We start from the raw sequence: 15,652 nt of genomic DNA, 5'->3' as shown, positions 1-15,652 counted from the left end.
CCTAATAAATATGATATTTTCAGAATACCTTTAGCATAAAAACAGTTTTATTGCATTTTGTTAAAAATATTTGATCATTCTTAGAAAATGAAAATCAAAGTCTAAATCTACTGTACTAGATGTAGTGAATATAGTAACAGAGATAAAACAACTGCAAGTGGGATCTTTAGAAAAGGGTAGGAGCAAATTATGTAGAAAAATGGGAATTGTGGGAACAATACATGGAAATAATGTTTTGGAGGAGGAATGATGTTTAAAAGAAAGCAGCATTTGAATGAGCTTTGTAATGTTTGACTGACAATGACTGGATAGATTATAAGTGATGTATAATGTTTGCAACTAAAATATGTTGATATGGTTTGTTTTCATTTATATAAATGCATGTTCTCTTGTGTCATAAGTGATAATTTAATAACTATTTTTCTTGTTTAAAAAAACAAAACATTTGATCATTCTTAGAGAAACCTACTGAACTGCTAGGAAAATATGTTAAAAATAAAAGTGACCTGTGTTTTGTTTAGTAATGAAAGGAATGGAAAACTAAACAAGCTTCAAAACTACAGGACTTTGCCATCTTGTAGCAATGTGTTATTCTGGCAAAAAATAGTTCTTATTTTAGTAAATAGTAGAAATAGTTGCTTATTAGATTTAGTAAATGGAAGCTTGGGGTTCCAGTACTCTAGCTTGCAAACAAAATTTGACAAGTAAAAGTTAACATGTGCCTTTATCTTTTTGTTTGCATGATCTGTATTTGATGTGAGAAGTATTTGCTGCTTATCTCAAAGAGTTAAGAAGCAAGTTGTAGGACCACAACATTAAAAAATCAGTATACTGAACTTAGGTCATATATATTTTCAGTATACAAAAGGTATCCTGTAATTCTTTTTTTTTTTTATCATAGCAAATAACAAACCTCTAGCAATTATTTTCCTTTGGTAATAAGACATAAGTAAGATTCAATATTATAAAGCACATGATTGATGTAACTGGACAAAACACATAATAAAAGTCCACTTAAGAAAAATCTCATTTATTTATTTTTCTAAGGTACAGAGGGAATTATGATAATCTTCTGTGGTCATTATTTTAGTTAAGTCTGACATATCACTGATGTTTAAAAAGGTCTGATTTAATGGATTAATGATAATATTAATAGTAATATTAGACTTGCTTACAACAAGAATCATAACTACTTTAATTTAATGGTAAACCTGTAAAACTCTCAGCATGTCTTGAAATACTATAATGCATTCTGCTTTCTTTACAAGATCTAAAAAAAACTTCTTTAGATACCTATTCATAAATTGGTTGCTTTAGAAGTGTTTGTCATTTCTGTTTGGAAATGTAACTTAATACAGTCTCAACAATATTAAGGTATATAAAACAAGCAAATACGTTTCTTTCCAAAAGATTTACTTTTTAATTTTTCTCATTTGATATCTAGTCATCAAGAAATTAATTCAGATACATTTTTTTTCTTTTTCTACTTGGAAAATTTACTATAATGCGATCTCTATTTTTTAGCTTAGTAGATGGGCAGACCCATATACCTTTTTTAGCCATGACCTTGGTTCAAAGGCATACAAATAAGTCAATACAGTAGTACACATAAATGATGAACAAAGATAAAACAAAGAAGTAATTAATAAAATACACTAAATTCTAAGAGAATATATTTGGTGTAACATTATCAAATTGTGTATAGAATACTATAAATAATCAGCTATGAACACAATGGAAAAACAATTTTAAAATAATAAATTAAATAACTTTGAACTGAAGGGTACAAAGGTACCATAAGGAATGACAATTGTGAGAAATTGTTGTTTAACACTTTTATTGAATTATCACTTAAGATATAGGCAAACATATATTTATATAAAAGAAAACAAGCCATACTAACATTTTGCCAGTTACATACATTATACATCACATATATTCTTTTCATCAGTCCACTATTACATAAATTGTTCAGTTCCTACCTTCTCTTAAACCTCACTTCTCCTCCAAAGTATTATTCTGCATGTGTTGTTGCCACAATTTCCATTTTTTTTCTGTGAAATTTGCTCCTACCCTTTTTTAAAGATCACACTTCCAGTTTTTTTATTTATGTTATAATATTCAGTACTTCAAATACAATAGATTTAGACTTTGATTTCCATTTTCTAGTAATTTGTTTTGCAGCCACCAGAATTAAACTTAACAAGACCTTACTATATCTAGGCAACTCAGATCCTTTATCCCAGCTCAAAAAATAATTTCCATAGTTACACCCATTGTTTCACCCAACATTTCTGACAGAGTAGTCTGTAGGGAATGTTTAAAGTCTGCCAACTCATTACACTCCCAAAACATATGTTTCCAGTTACCTCATTCTTCCCTATTACACCTCCAGTATTTGTCATCTACCTGAGGAAAAATTCTTTTGAGCCTGCTTTGGGTATAAAAGTGGATCAACTTCAGTAGACTGAATCAGCAATACATCAAAATTTAAATAGCTGAGACAAAAAAAAAAACTACAAGTGGAAAAGAATGACCATTCACAATGACAGAAATAATAAGTATGAAAAAGCTACTGCACATGTTACACAGAACTCCGACCTTCTGAATGTACATCATGGCACAGTTACAAAAACAGTTACTTTACTTAAAGGAATCATATACAAACAAAAATTTAGCCTCTTCAACATTTTTGCAGAGGGGCAAGCCTCCCTGCAAATTATATATACCAACTCCAAGATCACACTACAGTAGAGAAAAGAGTAAGTTTACCGATCCTCACTGTACAGCGATCTCCATTCATAAGCATGCAGGTACATTTTTTTCTGTTTTTTTGTAACTGCACTGCAATATACATTCAGAAGGTCAGAGTTCTGTGTGACATATGCAGTAGCTCTTGCATTCTTATTATTTCCGGCATTGTAAATGGTCATTCTTTTCAAATTTAGTTTTTTTCATCTTGGCTATTTAAATTTTGATATTCTAGTGATTTTGTCTACTGAAGTAGAGCCATAAAAGTTCCTATGCAGACACCAAGCAAAACTCCTGAATTTTCTCGATGTTGTTGCATATTTGGGAGACATATATATGTCTTCTATTTGTTTCCTTGTGACTTGCTTATCAAATCTATTTTCCCAGTCTTTTCTAATCTCTACTGATTGATTCCTAATAGTTATCATGCAATATTTATATGCCCTACTAATTATCCCTTTTTTACATTTCCCTTCTAGATCCCCCAGATTCATCCTTACTGTTGCAAATCAAGTTCTACACCCAGCCTATAAGTAATATTCCCTGCTGAAAGCTGATTATTTCTCCCCAAATGTTTGTAACCTCCATAACATCAGTTCTTGGTATAATATAAATACATGCAAGCATAATTCTCCTTCTTTGACAGTAGCCCCTTACTACTGCAAATCTACCATTATTATGTTTTCCTTTCTTCTGTCACTATTGGAGCTCCTCTGGCAATTAGCAGAAAATTATTTTCCATTTCCTTTGTCTCTGATATGTCTATTGAATATCCATCTTAAAATCCTTTATCAAATTCACATGATCACTACTTTCCAAATGTGTCTCCTATAGCATTACTTCTTGCGCTTTGCATTTATTAATATCATTCAATGCTCTTACCTTTCTGCCTATGTCTGTGAGACCATTCATGTTCCAAAATAATATGGATAGTGTGGCCATTATAATAAGAAGTTATTACTCCCTACTACTACATATGACAGCTTTTTCATGTATCCACTAATGTTTGACAAGCTGATCTTTTATACAGTTCATTTTTATCATCTCCATTTTAAACTATGTCACATTTTACAAGACTTTTGCTTTAATGAAATCCCTCAAACAAAAAACAAAACACACCTCCAGAACAACCCTACAATCTATTAACGTATAACAAACACAAGAATCTATGTCCATCTTCAAATAATGAAGTTTAACCCTCCTGATAGGAACAAATGTCCAAAATCAATAGGTGCACTCACAGGCATTACATGCCCTAAAATTAAAGTTAGCCATGCTAAGTCATATGGTACAGTGCAGTGCTTCTGCATTCCACTAATTGCTGTCTGTTCTTGTATTATTTTTATTCCCTCCTAGATGTAAAAAAAACAGCTTGCATGCTTTCAGAAAATATTAACATTGAACCTTAAGAAAAAGTGCACTTGCTATCTTTAAATAAACTTAAATTATACACTGTTCTAGTAAATACATTGAAATATTTAGGTACCAGGAAAGCTGCTATCTCTTATTCACTTCCAATAATTTCAAACTTTATTTTTTACTAAGCTGCTTGCCTCTGTATCTTTAATTTTACAATTCTCTCAGTGAACAATGCCCAGACCTTTCAAGATTTATTGCCTGTACCTGGAGCTAGCTTGTCTCCATGGAAACATGAGAATAGAATGTACAGTTGCCCTCAAATGCAGACTGCTCAACTCACACTGAATATTTATTTGCTAAAAGAAAACTTTTTATAACATTCATGATGTTCTCTTATTTTTAAAGCCAATAGGATATTAGAGTAAGCCAAGGGCATTAATCCAGGCATTCACATCTCCCAAAGTAACAGAAAGCATTTCAACTCTAAATATATTATAATCAGTGCACTTTTACATTCCATCCCCACCACAACAGCCTGAAATTACAGTATATTAACTTAAACATGCTTTGGTCCAGCCCTTCTTCTGTTTTTACATTGTAATGCCCACATTCCTTAAAACTAAAAAGGTACTTATTTACTTTAATATCTTTATCAAATATAACAATCACTGAAAATGCTTTACTGTATAACTTGCAATTTATATTATGAAATGTTTTATGCAAATATTGCTAAGAACAAAAATGGTTTATCTACAGTTACTTTTTTCCTTTTATTGTCCTTCCAAACATTAATAATATGAAATGGGGTATATGCTTTTCAGTCCCCCAAGTTTAAGAAAGTAAACAAAAGTCCAAGCTTTCTTGGCCACTTTTTGTCTTGTATAGCCATAATTCACAAATGTGATTTATGCTTTATAGTCTCACATTTATTCACTAATTTCAGTGTTACTGGTTTTCTTCCTGTTCATTTCTACCTGCCAACCCCAGACTCCAGTTCAACTGAAAGGGACTCCCAATTCTTCTAGTAAACACTTGGGCTTTTTTTCCTTAAGAACATTGGAAACATTTCACTGGCAAGGTTTCTGTATGAGCTTAATTATCAAAAGAATGAGAAGAAGATTTCCCTTCAGTTTGATGTCTCACTCTTCATTGGGCAAGCTTTTGTATTTCCTTCTTAGCCCGTTCTGCATAAAAAAATTACTTTGATCCTGCAGGAAGAAATATTCTGAAGGCAGCTGGATATTCCAGTTTGAATCTCTCACCTGCTTCTTGACATTCCCTGGTTGCAGGGATAAAATTGCTTCTTTTCTGCCTGGTGCACAGTGAATAATCAATTTCCACAAAAATTCTACTGTCTCTAATTTTTAATATGTTGCCCTTCTGTCACAGTTTTGTCAGGATCAACTCTTTCTGCTGGTATGATTGCGTCTTTACTGATACAGGTCTTGGCTGCTTTCTAATGGCTAAGTTTGGAAAATACAGACAAAGTACCCTTTCGATTAACAAATCCTTCTGTGGAAAATGAGTGCAGTTGCTTATTTGTGCTTTCATAAAATTAATGCAGTCTGTTCCTTACAGTTTTTCTGGTACAGCAGAAAACATCAAACTTCTCTATATGCTCTGTACTCTAAATCTACCATTTTTTGAAACAGCTCTACTTGAGCAGTTTCATATTCAGCCAAACTTTTCTTCATTTCATCTCTGATTTTTGCAGTTTTATCAGTTAATCTAAATAGCTATTTAAAGTTTTTTTACCATTTTCCATCCTTTTATTTGAGTTGATATAGTCATTCAGTGTTTCATTGATTTTAATCAGCTCTGAGCACATTTGATTTATTTTTCCTCTAAATTACTGAAAGGTATATCTTATACCAAATCTGGTGCTTGAACTGCATTTTGCTGAACAGCCGCAGGATTCTTCCCAGTCATTGTTTTCTCTCAATTGTTGAAATTATTCTAAATTCTTAAGAGTGTAATTCAAGGAAGCAGATTTACTTTTTCTTTTTGTTACAATTTATTAAAGCTGTGTGAGCTAACAGTGCACTGCATTTTCCACTTTTCCCCACTGTTGTGCAACTGTGAATTTGGTCTATATCTGAAGGCATGTTGAGGCCAAGCATTCCCCAGATGGGGGATATAGAGGAGCTTGGTTCCCTACATTTTTGTAACATTTTCACAGTGTCCTTCTTTATACAGATACAGTGAAAAAGAATAAGTAATTTTAGGCTGTCTTGACCAAATGCAGGTAAAATATAGATTGCCTGGAATTTAGTGCAGAATAAAGTGTTTCACAGAAAATGTTTATATACAACACTTTTGAATGACTATGCACAGAAAGCTTATGTTTTGCATGAATACTACAGCTAAATCTATAGTAGCTAAGAAAACCAATTATTATTTTCCCAGTTGCAGTGACATTTGTGTAGGCCAGGGAAATAACTCAACAGCTTAGCTTCAATTGTTTAATATTTCTTCTTTTTGATAATGAGTTCAAGTGTTAAATCAGATGTATTTGAACATTTTGAAAAACTAAAAATTAACTTGAGAAATGAAGTTAAACATCTCTGTGTATTTTGTTTCAGTAAGAAAGCAGCAGGTATTCAAGAATTTCATCTTTATTCACAATTGTTTCCTACGATAATAATTTTTCCATATATAATATACCACAGTTTATCAAAAGAGCTATGTGCTGTCAAATTAAGTTGCATTTAATAAAAGGAAAAAATAAAATCTTAACAAAAATCAAGGTTTTTATACCTCTTAGGGTTTCTGATGGTTCCTTGAACAGTTTAATAAAAAACATTTATAAAATATGAAGATGGCATGGCTGGACAGTAACATTAGAAGCTTGTGACCTATTTAATGATATCTTATGAGGCAGTGATATGACAGAGATTATTATAAAAATTTAGAATAATTAGTCCCTCTAGTCTAGGAACTATGAGGGTTAGTGAGACTAATTCCAAAGTCACATCTGTGCAGTCCTACCAACTGCACTACATCCTTTCATGACATTGTTGCGGGATTTGTATGGTCAAAATGGGCATGCCTAGCATTGCCGTTTTCACATTTTATGATGGATTAAAAAGAATGGCAGCATCTGGACAGTGAAACCTTGATTTTATTTTAAATATTCACTAAGTAAAACTTAAAATGAGGACTCAGCACTCATTCACTATAATTAGACCAAAATAGATTCTGACATAATGCCTGTTGTGCATTAGTGAGTATTTTTGGTGTTATGAGGGCACTCAGCTTTGCCTCATGCCTTACAGCACACTCAAGGTACTAATTAATTTCCAACAAAGGGATATTATGTTGTATGTTTATTTCAGAAGAGATATGCCACTTTTGCTACAAGGTGCATGGTTGGAAAAGAAAATTAGGATTAAGTTGTCCTTGATATAAGAACATACTAGGAATTTTAAGTGACAATCATGAAGAAAGCTGTTTTCTGTGAGTCATGTAAAACATATGATGACACTTGAAGAAGTTCTTGAACTTTATAGCCAGCATTTTGATTTTGCAGCAGGGAGAAAAGAAATAATTAGTTTCTCTTTGTGCTGATCTAATGTATCTGTTTATTTAAAATGTAATTGTTTCTTAGCACCAACAAGATAAGGTGTTACACAACTGGATTGTATTCATTTACATAGGACACCAGTTTAGTGTGGCTATGGTGTGTCTTTGCCAGATTGTGACTCAGTGAATGAGACTGAGTGGAAGTCAAAATATTTGAAAAAAATCATAAGGGAAATGGATTCTTCTATGCAATTTCCAACCACCATAATGACAGTCAATAAATCAACAAACAACTAGTCAGTAAAAAGTAAATAAATAAATAATAAATACAGCAACTCTAAGATCATAATAGACACTGGAGTAAACCTATAACTACCTTTTTTTCCAAAGCCATTTTGACATTCAGACAGTTTGATTTGTGCAGAAGTTACTCGCTGACTCAAAGTTTATTGAGCTGCAATGCTTTCCTTTGCATTTAAAAACAAATTCCAAGACTTTGTCAACAGCTCAAAGTGCAGAGAGGGTATTTTTTTATTTATGTATTTATTTATTATTTATGCATTTATTTATTTTTTTGGAAAACATCTAGAAAACTGTTAAAAATAGGTTACACACCCAGAAACATAGAAAAGTTATTGTGATAGTAAACCAGAGACTGCTGCAAGAAATCAAAGTCAGATTAGCAGTCTGTGCTAATGTCCGAATCAATGATGCATACCTGTCAGTTCCAAGGGAGGATTAAAGAAGCCTAATTAGCAGGTTATTTGCAAGGTTACATGGCAGTTTATGTTGGAAAGAAGCAGAGATATTGAAAAGGCTCTGTTTCTCACAATTATGCTGAAAAGTCTTCCAAGGTAATCACAACCTTCTGTTTTAGTACATCTGGAACATATTCAGTAATGCATGATGCTTGGATAATTATCTAGGATGTCTTATTTATATCAGCTGAATAATGATTTGCTTCTTGATACTTAGGCTAAATGCCACAGTCACATACAATTACAGAAATTACATGTTTTAAAACTGACAAAGTATTTAACTGTGAGTGCTTCTGTGAGATACAATAAATCAGTATGTGAACTCTGTAACACTCTGCGGTGTACTACATAAGAAAATTCAGACTATGTGTAAGCAGAATTAAAAATCCTGGTACACACAACACTAACACTATGACTCGTTGCATAGTTTATTCTTCATGCTGGTAAATGTTGATAATTCTGGCCCAAACAGATATTCAGAACATTATTATATTTATGCTATATTTAAACAGGGATGTAATATAAAAAAATCTGTTGGAGAAAAAACAGAGTCAAGTTGCTGTTAGACCTGGTATGTATAAATGTGGGAAATGTAAATGGTGTCATCATATTCGAGTGACTGACAAATTTCATATAGCAAATCGTTTGTATTGCATTAAGGACAAGTTTAACTGTGAAAGTGCAGGAGTGGTCTATCTTGCTCAGTGCCAATATTGTACTGGTTTTTATATTGGTAAAACTGAGAGACATTTGAAGGACAGAATTTATAAACATCAGTACAATATAAGTAAACAAAACAATACCAATGCACTGCCAAGACATGTGATGGAAAATGAAGGACATAGCTTTGTATATTTAGTCATTGAGCAAGTTAAAAGGGAAGCAAGGGGTGGGCTGTGGCAACTACATTTAGAAGAACGTGAGCTTTATTGGCAGATCAAGTTGAATGCCTATGTCTACCCTGGATTAAATGACCAATGTTCATTAAAATGTATTTTAAAATTGAGAGCTTTAGAAAGGCAACCTGCAACAGAAAGTTAGTTACACAACTAACTTGCTGCAGGTGTGTGTATATATATATATATATATATATATATATATATATATATATATATATATATATATATATATATATATTTTTTTTTAAACAAGTTTTTGGAAACAAAATATATTTTACATATTGTTTGTTTATTCACTTGGTTTGATATAATTGTTGGAAATCTAGTTTTTTTTTTAATTTTTTAACTAATTGTTTTTAGTATGTTACCCCTTTAAGTTAATTAATAGGGTTGTGATGTCATAATTTAAATATTATTTAAACTGGTGAACTGTTGTATTCTATGTCTGATGAAGTTGATGTACTGTTTGTCAACAAAAGCGCTAACATAAATTGTGTCTTTGGAGATTACCGCTGCCTTTGGTGTTTTTTATTAGATCTTCAAAACATCTTTTTCTAATACTGTTAATACCTTACAACAATATGGGTATCTTGACTAAAAGAACAAACTCGGCACACGTCTTTGTGCAATATCCACTAAAGAATAAATGTGGCACAATGCAACTAGAAAAATTAGACTACATGAAAGAGAATAATACAGTTACTCCACATACTGGAGGTCTAAAAGAATTAAATGTGGGATGGGCAATGTGACTGAATTATTAGGAATAGTGAGAGAGATAATGAAGGAGCTCACAACACCAGTGGATACTGTTTTCTTTAATAGATTCATTTGAAACTCATTTCTGGAGAATAATAGGGGGCAGGTTTAACCCGCCTATGCCATCATAGATGGCAGAGTGGGGTGTAAGCTAAAAATTATATCTCTCACATCAGTAACAGGGAAGCATATTACAGCAGCAGCTAATAAATGAAAACAGTGGAATACCTAGAGTTTGCAGGAAAACAGAATGAGAAACAGGTTGGAGTCACAAGGCAGAGGACATGACAAATTCTCCAAAAATGATCTCTGAACATAGAGCTTATGTTGGGGAATGGCAACTTATGCTGGGGAATGGCAACATCAGGCTATGCTGCGTGCTTTGACTTCAGTAGAGTTTTAATTGTATTTCTCGCAGATTTCTGAAAAAAAACATGCAGAGGCTGGAAGTGGGAAGCAAAGTGTTAGATGGGGTAGGTACTCAGCTGCATAATATAACAAGGACAGAAATGAGTAGTCAATACTACTCAGTGAAAAAAGGGTGGCCAGCATGTTGCTACCAGATATGATCCCCTTGCCAGTCCTGTTTACTCCAGTATGGAATAGAAAAATGAGATGTAACATAGCAGAACAGGTAGCATGATCAACATCAAGTCATCTGGCATATATTCCAGTTTATTTATTTATATTGCTTTTGTTTATCGGATTTATCTAACTGTAAAAATATATGAACTCCTGATTTATCTGATTGGGTTTAGTCAAAAACCCTCTTTAGCAGAACTTTGAGGATAAATGCTCCATATATAGGTATAATGAAGCTCAGGCAGACACAAATAAAGTCAGCTACCCACTGCATCACATGAACATGGACACACACATGTAACTGCACATACAGGCTGACCAAGGCAAACAAACTCAACCACATATATACTGCCAGGCACACACACACACACACACACACACACACACACACACACACACACACACACACACACACACACACACACACACACACACACACACACACACACACGTACTCATTCATTAAAGTATTTTGACTTTGTACACTTAAGAAGAGATGAATAAATATGCAGTTTATTTCAGATCATTTTGTAAACAAGATACAGTGCAGAGCAATGGAACACTCCAAACACATAGGCTTTCAGTTTTCACATACACATATATTCAATAGGTTCTGTAGGATCTTTTATGTCCACCTGAGCTACCACTAACTCAGGCAGATGAGACCTCAGTATGACAGTTCATCAGATGGAAAACACACAGGAGTGCATCAGAGGATGGTAATATTTCTAGTTATCCTAGTTAACTTTCCAAAAAAGAAGGTATCATTAATACTGAGTTTTGATGTAAACCATAAATAACAAATCTCTTAATTCCTTTTTACATTTGATATATTTTGATAACTAGTAAATAATATCAGTACTAGGGTTTGTTGTTACCAAGCAGCTTTAATGCTGTTTCATGCCATGCGGACGGTCAAGTCTGCAGTTTCTTATTACTTAATGCAAGTGTGATAGACAAGAACTGTAAATATTGCTCAGTTTTTCATATATCCTGTAGTGCTTCATTTGCTATTTCCTTTACAACCTCCAAAACAACTTAATATAACTTTTATAGATGAGTCTTAAGGAACTGGTTGCCAAGTAAGCATAAACCACTCTTTGTTTAATTGAAAAAGCTGAATTTTAAAATTCTTAAACTATGTTGTGCCCGGTAAGGCTTGGTACAGAATGCCAAAACATTTTGTGCCAGTTCAGACATTTCACTTTTAGGACAGACTTTTCCACTAACGTAAATACTTGTTGCACTTGCTACATCCTGTTGTTTGGATTCACACCTTCTTGAGTGAGGTCAGATGTGAGCTTTTTCAACTATCCAATCTTTGTTCAACAAACCTCTCTGAAATGAAAAAAATATATTTATATACAAATCAAATATGCAAGTGAAACAGTTTTAGTTTTACCAAGTAACTTGTTATAGTCTAAACAGGAGACAGAAACTTAAAAATGCCATTTACTCAAGAATAGCAACTTTATAAGAGACTAGAACTTAGATCTATAGCTAGGTCCTAGTCAGCATAAGTCAGTTCTAATCGATATAGCGTACAATCACAACATATATACACATATATATATATATATATATATATATATATATATATATATATATATATATATATATATATATATATATATATATATATATATATAAATCTGTAGTTACCAAAGATAAGACTTTTAGAGGAGGTAAGCCATTTTATATCTTCAGTCAGGGAGCCAACATGGCAAACAAGTTCATTAGAAAACATTCTCTTGAGAAAACAGTCATCTGCAGATAAGCTATTTAAAAATATACGTTATGCTCGGTAACACCCTCATTTTTATTACAAATATAACAGTCAGTGAGCCCATCTTATGCATGGCTCTGTGTATACTGATCACATGCCTTTTCCACACAGGCTCACAGCAGTGTTCTAAACATCAGCATTCATGATTCTACATATCTTCTGTGATAATAATAATAATAATAATAATCCAGAGTCTCAAACACCTATCCTATACAGATAGGCTAAAAGCCCTGTCCCTCTACTCAGTCTCATACAGACTGCTCAGAGGTGACCTGTGTTTGGCATACAAGGTTGTCTCGCACTCGGCCTTGATGGAGTTGCGGCATATCCATAAGTCAAACTCCACTTATGCAACCTGCACACAAGGCCTCAACCTCATCTGTGACATTAATAGAACTTGTTGGCAGGATAGATTTGTGTCCCAACAACTCCCCCATCTGTGGAATAGAATCCCTCTCCATGTCAAGCAGAGTACCTCACTAGCCCTCTTTAAGAGGAACCTGGACGACTGGATGGGAAACAGAAAATATACCTCTGGGATCCCGCCTGTGTCCCTGCTGGACAGGGAAAGCAGGTGCTGACTTTATGAGAACATGGGTGAAATTCTTGGCTAGACTTATAAGGGCCTCTGGGCCAACAGCCTAGTATTGCCCTATGAACCTATGAACCTAAAACGTGCTGTTGTTTTTCAAAGAATATATTGCATTTCCCCACAACCCTGAAATATTGAAATGCCTGATATACCAGGCCTTTAGGCATTAATGGTTAACACAAACTGTAACCACATGGTACCAGCTAGCCCAAAGGGAGAGGTGTACAAACTGTACATCAGTTATATAATGATGCCATGTCATCAACTGTTAGATAATACAGACTGATCACTGCTGTGCTTGCCTTATGCCAAGGGAGTGTACACAAGCTACACATTTAGCACATTAATCATCTATGCTAGTCTAGCCACAGAATTATATCACATGTGGGCACCTCATTGATGAATATGACTCAATGCATGGGTGACAGATATGTAACCTACATTATGTGCATCAGACACATACCTGTACATGTGAAAAACACATCCTCAGACTTTGTTCTTCTTGCCCACAAAGGTGATTCTGACACTCCCTGTACCTGTGGCATATGCCATCTGCATAAAGCAAGTGAGCAGTGGGATAGCAAAGCACATACATAAAATAGTCAGTGGTTGAGCAAGTCTTTAGAGAGCTGGAGATATGTTTCAGGTACTTTGATATTTCCCTCAAGTTTTGGAGCATTCTCACAATATGCAGAGTAGCATTCCAAGCATTTAGCATACTGCACAATATATTAGTCGGCTACAGGCCAGAGCATTTTGTAGCAAACTCCCCAGAAGCAACTAGCAGCAATACCATCAAGCAAAATGCACTAGACAGGGGGCGTTTTCCATGGAGTACTGCCCTTTCGAAAGCATGCACATAAATGCACACTCTCACACACATGCACATGCTTATGCTGACAAACACACCTGCATACACACACACACACACACACACACACACACACACACACAAAATTACATCTCTGACAGTATAGTATAGTATATAAAGGTGTAGTTCAGGACCAAACAAGCCTGTGTGACACATATTTTCACAATCACATTTCCACACTGATAAAGGACTCACAGTAATGTGACAGAAACCTAAATGAGGATGTCATGTGAACAATAAACTATACAGATATGTGCACACGATCTATGTGTTGTACAACAAACATTAAAAGACAAAACATAAGCAAGGCAATGTCATTGACAATGTTATTTGCAACAAAGAATCAACAGGCAGGACAAAGCAGTGATGCCAGTATATGTGTCTGTCAGAGCACAGACGACCAGAATATGGGCCCACTCTGCATTTGTTGTTATAGATACACAAGCATGAATATAGATGGTGTTCAACTGAAATTAATTATGGGAGACTTCTTGGAGGCTCCATCTTTTAGGAATCTGGATATGAAAAATTATGTCTGGGGGTGCTATCACATTGCCATTTCAAGGCTAAAACATCCAACGTCTGGTGATGACCCTAGATGGTGCCCACTTTTTAGTGTTGATGGTCTTTTAGCAGTTGACTCAGACTCATCTCTAGCATAGCACATGTGGTCACATTGGTCATTTCTCTGTAAATATATGCCATCCCTTATGACTGGCCAGAAACCCAATCATCATGTGTCTATCACAAAATGATCATTTCAAAATCAGGTAAGGTGCATAATTACCATGATAGAAGCAGTGGTGATGAGTGCAGATAAACCAAGCATCATATTGATAACATTACTATAGAGGATAATTCTTGCCCAACATTCACTATCTGCTAATGGTACAATTCCATGGCATATTAACCAAGGGTCAGGAGACCTTTATCCTTGCGCAATAATCAGAAGCAATGCGTTTATAAAGCTGTCTAATATTTTGAATGCATAAGTCACTTGAAAAAGTATACAGGCAACACAATATTTTTAATTATGTACTAGACAAACAGCGAAGATCTGACCTTAGAAGTACTGCAGGCCATGTAATAATTGCAGTGTTGTAATGGACAGACAGCAGAGACTTGAACCCACTTACTGTAATGACCTGAAAAAACAGTACACATGACACGTGGACATGTGCCTACTGCAAAACTAGTTCATAGCTGCATTAGTAGTACACATGTTACAGCAACACATCAGAAAGTCCATCCACATATGGCTTTCATAATCAGTTCACATGACACCTTGATGTAAGGACAATGCAATCACAGAACGCAAGTGGCAATAGTTTTCTACTATAATGGCATGTGCCATGACCATCTGTCATAAGGCATTCATACCAAAGGAAGATGCCCGGACAAATAGATAATGACCAGCAACCACTTTAGTGTAAAACAGCAGTCAAGCACTTTCGTCTAACATAAAGACTTCTTCAGAACTGCCATAGTACCAAAATTCAACACTTAAATACTATTACCAAAAAGTCATGTGATAATTCTACCCAATATGACTTTTTGGTGCTAGTATTTAAGTGTTGAATTTTGATACTGTGGTAGTTCTGTAGAAGTCTTTATGTTAGATGAAAGTGCTTGACTGCTGTTTTACATTAAAGTGGCTGCTGGTCATTATCCATTTGTCCAGGCATCTTCCTTTGGTTTGTTTATGGTTTGTGATTTCTTGATAATAAGGCTTTCATAACCAGTATGAATAATGTATGGACATTTGGGTGATAA

Source organism: Protopterus annectens, chromosome 6.part0, assembly GCF_019279795.1.
Source record: "Protopterus annectens isolate FY-2018-M chromosome 6.part0, PAN1.0, whole genome shotgun sequence".
In the NCBI taxonomy this organism is placed as follows: domain Eukaryota; kingdom Metazoa; phylum Chordata; order Ceratodontiformes; family Protopteridae; genus Protopterus; species Protopterus annectens.
This window is presented reverse-complemented; position numbering follows the sequence as displayed.